The sequence below is a fragment of the Pistacia vera genome, unplaced genomic scaffold (genome assembly GCF_008641045.1).
Source record: "Pistacia vera cultivar Batoury unplaced genomic scaffold, PisVer_v2 Contig567, whole genome shotgun sequence".
Classification (NCBI taxonomy): domain Eukaryota; kingdom Viridiplantae; phylum Streptophyta; class Magnoliopsida; order Sapindales; family Anacardiaceae; genus Pistacia; species Pistacia vera.
The window spans coordinates 1,098,650-1,104,649 of NW_022196409.1; positions in this window are offsets into that span (position 1 = coordinate 1,098,650).

Sequence of the window (6,000 nt, forward strand, 5' to 3'; positions counted from 1 at the left end):
GCCCAAGGTGTTCTTTCAGCTCCTGGAAAGCTCTCTTACACTCATTTGTCCATTTGAAACCTTTCTTCGCTTTCAAGGTCTCAAAAAATGGTAAACACCTGTCCGTGGATTGGAAACAAACCTGCTGAACGCGGCCACACATCCAGTCAGACTTTTTACCTATTTAATGCCATTTGGGCTTTTCATGTTGAGCAAAGTCTGAATCTTCTCCGGGTTAGCTTCTATACCCCGTTGGTTTACGAGGAAGCCTAGGAATTTTTCGGAGCTCACTTCAAAAGCACATTTCAATGGATTGAACTTCATTTTATACTTTTTGAGAATGTCAAACATTTTCCCCAGGTACTTAATGTGACTTTCGACGACCTTTGATTTGACGAGTATATCGTCAATGTATACTTTCATGGAGTGGCCGATTTGATTGGCGAACATCTTGTTCACCAAGCGCTGGTAGGTCGTGCAGTGTTCTTGAGGTCACATGGCATAACTCTGTAACGATAAATTCCACGGTCAGTAATAAAAGAAGTATGCTCTTCATCAAACTAGTACATCGGGATCCGGTTATATCTCGAGTATACGTCTATAAAGCTAAGTAGTGCATTTCCCGCTGTCACATCTACAAGTTGGTCAATTCATGGTAGCGAAAAGCTATCTTTCAGACAAGCTTTGTTTAGATCCGTGAAGTCGACGCAAATCTGCCACTTGCCATTTGGCTTCTTGACTAAGACAAGGTTAGCAAGCCAGTTCGAGTACCTGACTTCCCTGATGATGTTAATTTCTAGGAGCTTATCGACTTCATCTTTGAGTGTTTGAGAGCGCTCTACATCCATGACCCTTCTTTTTTGTCTTATGGATCGAGCCTCTGAGTCGAGGTTTAACCTATGGCATATGACTTCAGGGTTGATTTCGACTATATCAGCGTGCACCCACGCGAATACGTGGAGGTTCTTCTTCAGGAACTCGACCAAATTATCGGCCATCTCTCTGCTCAAGCTATTATCAATCTTTAGTACATGAGTTGGGTCCTCCTTGCTAACACTTACTCCCATCAACTTCTCAGTTGGTCCCACAGCAGACTTCTCTTTATGGCTGTAAGGATCTATGAAGTCTTTTAGCGGTCTAGGGTTTGGCTTGGATTCTGCGATGATCATAGTCTTTGAGTCTGGCCATCTCTGTGCGGCGTTTATGACCCGATTATAACATTCTCGTGATTCTTTAGTACAGCTCCTGTTGTCGCGACTCCCCCGAGAGTCAGAAATCTCATTGCTTGGCAGCGCACTAACGTGACAGCGCTTAATCATCCAGGATTGGCCCTTCAAGGATGACGTTATATGTGGTTGGGCAATCCACCATTAGGAATTCGGCCATCACAGTTCTGACCTTTGGTTTTGCCCCTAAAGTTATGGAAAGGTCAATAGTGCCTTTGGGAACCAGGTTGTCCCTAGTGAACCCATTGAGCAGCAAAGGGCATACTCGTAGATTCATTTCTGTGAATCCCATTCCTCGGAAGGCTCCCAAGAAAATAATAATTGTCGCACTCTCGTTGTCAACCATAACCCTTAATACTCTTGCGCTGCCAATCCTAGCTGCGATTACAATGGCGTCATGATTGTGACGAGGGGATGTTCCGTACTCGTCAATTGTAAACCCCACTACCTTACTTTCCTGTTTGGGCCGCTTAGGCGACTTCTATTCACAACTCATTATTCGGAGGACCGAGTTCGTTCTGGCCTCCCGAGCGTATTGCTCGCGCACTCACCTCGAGCTTCCCTCTATATCCGGTCCTCCATAGATTATATTCACAAAGATCTCGTTGGGGCTTGGTGGAACCTGTTGACCTAGGGTCTATGTCTAGCCTAGGACCTGCTTACTTTGCTCGCCAGGAATCTCTCGAGCTGGTTCTGCCTTAACAAACTCTTTCAAATGACCTCTTCTTATCAGGTCCTCAATGGCATCCTTCAAAGCCTCGCAGTCATTCGTATTGTGTCCAACATCCCTGTGATACCGACAATATTTTTGTCGATCTCTTCTTCGTGGAGCCCCCCACATTTTTTCCGAAGCGAACATCCTCTTCGCCTCTTGGGATACCTCAAAGATGTGGATGATGTCTTAAGTAAGGGGGGTGTACTCTGCATATCACGGGAAAGGCTGCTTGCCCCTACAATTTTCCACTCTCTGTTTCTTTGGGAATCTATTGTGGTCCCTATCGTTGCGGTCTTGGCCCCTTATGCTTATTCGAGGGGCAATCTTGTCTCTTGTCCGAGGCCTCTCGTGTCGAGCTTCTGGCTAGTGTCGCTAACAAGCTTTCTACTTATTAGTATTTTGCGGCCATCTGGTAGAATTTGGCCAGCTTACATTGTTTTCGCTCCACAGCTCCGTGTTAGGTCTGATCCCTATGATCAGGAGAGTCTGAATAGATTCTTCGGGGGCATCAGCGACATTTGCCTGCTCGTTCTGGAACCTCGTCAAATACAAGGTTAGCGATTCATCTTGCTTTTGGCAAATGTTGCTCAAGTAGCTGAACGACATTGCAAACTGCCTTCTCGCCTGAAACTACTGCAAATATAGCATAGAGAATTATCGCCAAGAGTTGATGGAGTTTGCCTTGAGCCGTTTGTACCACCTTTTGGCATCTCCGACTAATGTGATTGTGAAGCACTGACATTTTGCTAAGTCACTAACATAGTGCAGCTCCATCAAGTCATTAAAGTTGTTGAGGTGATCTTTGGGGTCCCCTCTCCTGTCGAACTTGCTTTTTGGTGCCCTCAACCCTTATGGGAGTGGGGCCTGGCGAAAACCATTTTGGTCCTGGGACAGGTAAATCATAGTGAACGTTTTTTGGGATCTTTGAAATAGTGGTGCAACCCTCCTCCTAGTGCTAAAATGTTGATACAGAAATCTGCACCAACTAGCAAGATCCGATCAACCTTGTCGGGATCAAAACTGATATGGGCGTGACTATGGGTAATCAGCGATGAGTGAATGATAATGTCAGAATGTAAATGACAAAGAGAACTTTTAAAGTGGTTCAGTGAAGTTAAACTGCCTACATCCACTGTGTTTTTTGTATATGTTATGAGAGCTTAAAATGTAGTTGCAATCTAGAATTCGTATCCTCCTCCTCATCATTTTAGGGGGTATATATACAAGATTTACATAAAGGAAAGAGCGAAATTAAAGGGATTACAAATGACTTGAATCACAATTCTAATATCCTTGCGATTGAGTGTTATGATCGCGCAACAATAACTGTTGATCCAGTCATTCCCACGATATCTGAAATCTGAAATAATCTGGAGATTGATTGATTAATTCCTGAGATTGTCCATGACTAGCTTGTGCTAGGTCGAGCTATGGCTCGACGAGCTTATGCTGGGTCGATCAATCATATTCGTCAAGGTCATTCTGGGCCGAGCTATATCCTCGCGTTGGCCCGAGCTTGGCTGAAAAACCACACACAACATTAATGTTTAGAAAACTAAGATCTTAAACTATATGTAGAAATTCTCTTATAAAAGTAATTCTAGCCAAAGTTCTTTTAAAAAAGAGCTATGAAAGAAGCACACTTGACTCTTTGTAGCAACATCTCTGTATCTATAATGCAAAATACAACTTATATTATTAAATAATTAAGCAATTAAATATTTATATAGTGACTAAGCATCGATAAATGCTATGTATCAGAATCGATCCCCATATTTTTTACTTATATATAAACGTTTATCTTATTGTAGTTGTTAGTTAATTATATGAGTATACGACATGTTCCCACCCAAGGTTTGGCGAAATGGCAAATTTCCACCCCTGGTTTCATAAATTCCAAATTTTCAACATTAAATTAACAAAAAATCGTTTAACATAACGGTCAAAGGGTAAAATTTTCATTTAAACTATATTAAATCTGAAATGAAAATGAAGATTTCAAAATGACCCTTGACATCTCAAATTTATCTCACAAGCACCTCAAATTCACAAAAACCCGCAAGAAACCCTCGGAGAGGTTGTCTGTGATAGGAGCTAACTTGGTAAGGAATGTTACATCTTTTGAAGAGAAGAAGCCGGTGAGTGTATGAGTAGTGAGAGATTGGATTTTGGTGATTGGGTTTGGTCGGAAATGGAGGGATGGTTTTGTGAGACACAAATTAGTTAAAATCTGGCGATTGGCATGGTCGGCGAGGGTGGGGTAAGAGGGGTTTTTGTGTGTTAGGCACAAGGAAGAGAATGGTGGTAGTGGGGAAAGCTATTGTCATAAAAAAAGTGCAAAAAAAATAGGTGGCCGTGATCTCCTTGACCACCCTCAGATTGGCTAGAATCTGTCGTCGATGACCCTCCCTATCACCACCCTTTTTCTCCCCACTATCCCTCCACAAATCCCTCTCATTCCATGCCCGTTTATCTTGCCATTCACTGTTCGTCGTCTGCCGTTTTCCTTCTCAAAATAAGCTCCGAGGTGAGTGCAGCTTGTTTAAGAAGGGCTGTGTAGTTGGGAAATTGGTTGGGGAGTTTTGTTGAACAAGTGGTGGGCAGGTTGGTTGTGGAAAGGTTGGAGATGATGGGGAGTCACCGGCAATCAGGAAATTACACACAACAACAATAAAAAAGATCACAACAATCAGTAGGAAGTTGCAATCAGTGGAAAAGGCCACGAGTTGCACCAAATCGGCACAAAAACGTGAATGTGGCACCAAAAAAAAAGGGCGGCGAGCAACAATCGGCAAGCAACCACAATCTAGGGAAGTATTGGTTTTGAAGAGGAGAGGTCGGTGATGTTGATGGTGGTGACAAGGGGAATTTTTTACGTCGAGAATGACTAGAATTCGGTCTTAAAAACAAGGAAATCGTGCAAAGTTGCAACAGGTGGCCGACCACGATCGGCAAGCAACGGTGGGCAGTGATGATATGGGTTTTGTTTAGGGGGAAGTGGTGAGTCAGATGGTGATGTGAGGTGGGATTTCAACGTGGGAAATCGGCCTGAATCAACCCCAAAAGATTGTAAATCATGGTGGAGGTGGAGGTGGAGGCGAAGAGGCGGAGAGGTGGAGAGATTTGAGATGTGGGGGTTAAAAAAGTAATTTACTAATATGGGGCTAAAAATTGCTAATAGTGTTGGTTTAAGGGTTGGAATCTAGAATTTATGAAACCAGGGGTGGGAACTTGCCATTTCGCCAAACCTTGGGTGGGAACATGTCTTTTACTCTAATTATATAAGCAAGAATGTGTCAAGAAGTCTTCTCGTAAGACAACTCCGTGCCATATATCGTGTGAATTATCAATTGTATACAATGATAATAACAGGCTTCTTTTGACTTATATAAGTTTATAATCTAATAAAAATTTGTCATTAAATTGAAACAATATATTTTTTTTTTTTTTTTGGTAAAAGCAAGAAAAGTAATATTATATACACAAATCAATTACATTCCGCACAATCTTACTATTAACGTGATGGTAACATATAGACAACTACAGTAGTTGAGATCTCAACTTTATATACATAGTATTACTTTTAAAAATTATAAAAAGGAAAAAATCCTTCATATTATTACAATAATGATTCTTTTTTATAAAATTTAGTGTCATGCTTAGTAATAGAAAACATCAAACACATACATATTACTTGGGAGTTGGGATATAAGTTAAAATTTTTAACAAGCTCGTATGTAATATATTGAGATAACATCATACGCAATCGGCATTATTTCCACAATTGAATTATATATCACTAATATAAATTAGATGTTACAAACATATATACAATAAATAATTAATTTTGAATTATAAACAATAATAATAACTCAAATAATTACAATAAATATCATCTATCAAATGTTTATTAGGGTACGGACCAAAAGAAAAACCTTGAATCAAGATTCGATGTCCATATATTTTACTTATACGTAAACTTTTATTTTATAATATACTATATATTATTACTATTTACTAAGCAAGATTGTTTCAATAATTCTTCTCATAAGACAACTCCAGTTTATTTATCTCATATAT